This window comes from Dasypus novemcinctus, chromosome 17, assembly GCF_030445035.2.
Source record: "Dasypus novemcinctus isolate mDasNov1 chromosome 17, mDasNov1.1.hap2, whole genome shotgun sequence".
Classification (NCBI taxonomy): domain Eukaryota; kingdom Metazoa; phylum Chordata; class Mammalia; order Cingulata; family Dasypodidae; genus Dasypus; species Dasypus novemcinctus.
The window spans coordinates 3,050,060-3,054,666 of record NC_080689.1 but is presented as its reverse complement, the minus strand read 5'-3'; the positions used below and the strand labels follow the sequence as shown (position 1 = coordinate 3,054,666).

Below are 4,607 nucleotides of genomic sequence, written 5' to 3'. Positions count from 1 at the left end.
AGAAAGTGCAGCCTGCCCAGGAATGGCGCCGCCCACACAGAGAGTTGACGCAGCAAGATGACGCAACAAAAAGAGACAGAGATTCCCGTGCCGCTGACGACAACAGAGGCGGACAAAAGACGCAGCAAATAGACACAGAGAACAGACAACGGGGCGGGGAGGGGGTTTGAATGGGAGAGAAATAAATAAATAAATCTTTTTTTTTTAAAAAGTGAATATGAAGATAAACAGCAACAACAAAGTGAATTGCAGGAACCCATACAATTCCCTGCAGACATCTCAGTGAGCACATTATTACCGAGAGTTTTTTTCTTTTGAGGTAAAATGTATACTCACCGAAATGCACAATTCTTAAGTGTTACATTCGCTGAATTTTGATACGTGCATACAGCTGTGTACCCCAAAGCCCAGTGACGCTAGAGAACCCACGTGGCCTCCCAGCCGCACCGCCACCCAGAGGCAAACGCTGCGCTCGGTCTTTTCCACTGTGGTCAGCTTGGCTGGTCTAGAACTTCCTACACGTGGAATTATCCAGCAAGCGGTTTTTGTATGCTTGCTGTATAATTTCATTTTTGCCCAGCGTAATTGTCGCTGCCTCCACGTTTCCCCTGCCTCGGTGGCCGCTTCCTCTCGGGGCGGAGCGTGTCCACCGCCGCGGGCTCAGCCCTGCCGGCGCCTGGGCCGTCTCCAGCCCCGGGCTCCTCGGACGGCAGCTTCCAGGCGCGGCTTGGTGCAGGCCCCTCTGAGGGCGATGCTTCCACTCAGTGGGAGGTGTGTGCTTTCCTGAGTAAGAAACCGCCAGAGACTTTCCCCAGACGGTCCGCGTGGTTGTTTCATTTCAGACACTCGCCGACCGCGTGAGCCTGTTAGTCACTCAGTCACTCCACGTACCAGCAAATGCTCGGTGTCGTCAGCGTGTTAAGTTTTAGCCAAACTGGGGAGGAAGCTGGTTGCGATTTAAGGGGTGTTTCCCTGACGGCTAGTGACACTCAGCCGTTCCACGTGCTCACTGGCATCCTGCCTCCCGTCTGTGGAAGAGCTGTTCAAATCTGCTGCTGCATTTTAAATTGGGTTGATTGTCTTTGATTATTGAGATGAACGAGTTCTTTTATGTTGTGGTTATAGAGCATGTACAGTATACCTCAAAAGAAAAAAGTAAACAAACAATAAATCAGTCTTTTGTCAGAGGTATGTTTTGTGACTATTTTATTCCCAGTCTGTGGCTCAGCTATTCATTTTCTTAATAGTTTATTTTGATGAGCATAAGTTTAACTTTTATAAAGCCAAATTTGTCATTTCTTTCTTGTATGGTCCTTCATTTCTTCTAAAGATTTATCTTATTTATTTATTTCTCTCCCTCCCTCATTGTTTTCACTTGCTGTCTGCTCTCTGTGTCTGTTCATTGTGTGCTCATCTTTTTAGGAGTTACCAGGAACCGAACCCAGGACCTCCCATGTGGGAGGGAGGCACCCAATCACTTGAGCCACCTCTGCTTCCTGGTTGTTGTGTCTCCTCATTGCATCAACTTGTTGCGTCAGCTGGCCATGCCAGCTTGTCTTCTTTAGGCAGCACTGGGAACTGAACCCGGGACCTCCTGTGTGATAGGCAGGTGGCCCACTGCTTGAACCACATCCACTTACCCAGGTTTTTTTTTTTTTTAAGATTTATTTTATTTCTTTCTCCCCACCCCCTTGTTTTTTTCACTTGCTTTGTCTGGCCAACTTCCTTGTTTCTTTTTTTTTTTTAAGACACTCACATTTTAATATAAAAACAAAAGATCATTATTTTATACATTTCATTTTCTTCAAAAAATCTAGCATAAGGGATCACTTCAAATTTCTCTAGTAGTTGAACATTACAGACTGAAAAAGAACTATTTAGAACACATGTGAACCTTCTTCCAAGTGAAGTTGACTTCCACTTGGTTGCAGAATTCAAGATTTCTCAGATAATAATACAGAGTCAAAAGCAGTGGATAAAACGTTACAAATTGCCTGTGCTTGTTGCAGGCCGTTGCACTGATACACCCGTAGGCTGTATGCGTCATTGCCTGCATCTGTCGTTTTCAGAGCCAATAAGCTTTTTCCTGCCCCCAGACCATCACCACAGCACACCATCCGGATGATTAAAACAGAGCGTGCTAGGCAGCGCATCATACTGAGCTGGTGTTGATAGTTTTATACCGTACTTGGAAACTCCCATAAAAAATTCTTCCTCCAGAGGAACAAAAGGCAACTTTCCATCTTGCTGGGCAACATCTGTATAATTTATCAGGTCCAGTGGCCCTTCAAGGCTTTTTTCCTCAGAGACTTTCAGTTTCTCAATGGCACCAACGTATTTTGTTTGAAATTCTGCACAGGTATCTGAATTATTGTTGCTTTGTCCTGAGCTTCTCGTAGAATCTGTATCGAGGCTGGCTACAGTACTCGATCCTGAAAGTCCCCCAAGGCTGGAATCTACAGACTTGCTTTTAGTACTGATTTCACTACTTTGGGAACTGCTACTACTGTGTCGTTTTTTGCCTTTCCGAAACATTTTTCATCATAGCTTGATCCAAAGATGTTCCCTATAGAACTCAATGCTATTTTATTGTCTTCCCAAGTTCTACAGACAGCAGTCTACACAAATAGCTTCCTTTTTTTTTTGACATGATCAATTTCTTTAGGAAAAACAATGTATCTCACAACAGCAGGCCCATCTCAGGAGCAGCTTTTGGTTGGGATCAGAGAGGGACCGCTGCAGCAGCCGGTGCCCGTGGCGGCCCAGCTTTTTAGTGATCTCTTCCCAGTCCTCCCGACCCCACCTCCTTGTTTCTTTAGGAAGCACTGGGAGCTGAGTCCAGGACCTCTGATATGGGAGGGAGGTGCCTAATTGCCTGAGCCACCTCCACTCCCTGCTTCGTTGTGTCTCTCATTATGCTTTTCCTCCCTGCGGCTCTTGTTGCGTCATCTTTTTAATAAGCTCAAGCTAATCTATGGAGATGACTCTTATGACTCATCCAGCCAGTAAGAAAATGCACATTCTTTTCAAGCATATACAGAACATTTACAAAAAGTAGACCAGATATTAGATATAATGAAGGTTTGGAAAATTCCAAATGAATATCCTTTAGAATGGTGCCATGCAGCAGAGTGGCCACTAGGTCCATGTTGATACAAATATGTAAATGGATTAAAATGAAACAGTCTAGGGAAGCGGACTTGGCCCAGTGGATAGAGCATGGTTCAAACCCTGGGCCTCCTTGACCCGTGTGCAGCTGGTCCACACGCAGTGCTGATGCGTGCAAGGAGTGCCGTGCCACACAGGGGTGTCCCCCACGCAGGATGTCCCCCGCATAGGGGAGCCCCATGAGCGGGGAGTGCGCCCTGTAAGGACAGCTGCCCAGTGGGAAGGAAAGTGCAGCCTGCCCAGGAATGGCGCCGCACACACAGAGAGCTGACACAGCAAGATGACACAACAAAAAGAGACACAGATTCCAGTGCCACTGATAAGGATAGAAGTGATCACAGAAGAACACACAGCAAACGGACACAGAGAGCAGACAACTGGAGGCGGGGGGAAGGGGAGAGAAATAAATAAATAATAAAATAAAATAAAATAAAATAAAATAAAAAACAAATTAGCAAAAAAAAAACCATGAAACAGTCTAAAATTCAGCTCTGATTCACACTAGCCACGTTTTAATGCTCAGTAGCCACACGTGGCCTGTGGCTACTCCTTTGAACTGGGTGGAACATTTTGGTCATCACAGACATTGCTGCTCTACAGCGCTGGTTTGGAGTGTGTCCTCCAAATACAATGCAATATAATTAGGGGGAAAGGCTAGCTTAGAAAACCCTAGGTGAATGCCCTTATTCCTGGGAGATTCATGCTGATGTATTTAGGGATGAAGTGTCACGATGGGGACTGGCAAAGAGGTCTGTGGAACCAGAAAAATTAAGAACCCCTGGGCGGCGGACTTGGCCCAGTGGTCAGGGCGTCCACCTACCACATGGGAGGTCCGCGGTTCAAACCCCAGACCTCCTTGACCCGTGTGGAGCTGGCCCATGCGCAGTGCTGATGCGTGCAAGGAGTGCCCTGCCACGCAGGGGTGTCCCCCGCGTAGGAGAGCCCCACACGCAAGGAGTGCGCCCCATAAGGAGAGCCGCCCAGCGCGAAAGAAAGTGCAGCCTGCCCAGGAATGGCGCCGCCCACACCGAGAGCTGACACAAGATGATGCAACACAAAGAGACACGGATTCCCGGTGCCGCTCATAAGGATAGAAGCGGTCACAGAAGAACACACAGCGAATGGACAGAGAGCAGATAACTTGGGGGGGGGGGAGGGGAGAGATAAATAATAAATCTTTTTTTTAAAAAAAGAAAGAGATCAGAGAAGGGGAGAAGAAAAGAGACAGAAAGCTAAGCAAATGTGGAAAGCTGCTAACAATTTTTTTTAAAAAGTGGAGGCTGACAGGAGTTCATTGTCTCATTTTTTCAATTTTCTTTATTTTTGAAAATTTTCAAAATAGAAAGGTTAAAGAGGAAATTATAAATAAGAAGTACTAGTACTGAATGATCATGAAAATACTACTCCAAATTTGTGGGACACAGCTAAAAGCTTTATAG

At 46.1% G+C, this 4,607-nt stretch overlaps 1 pseudogene; it reads right to left on the bottom strand.

The window, feature by feature from the left end:
• Positions 1–1,934: 1,934 nt before the first annotated feature.
• Positions 1,935–2,636, bottom strand: LOC101441670 (integrin beta-1-binding protein 1 pseudogene; annotated as a pseudogene).
• Between the last annotated feature and the right edge of the window lie 1,971 nt (positions 2,637–4,607).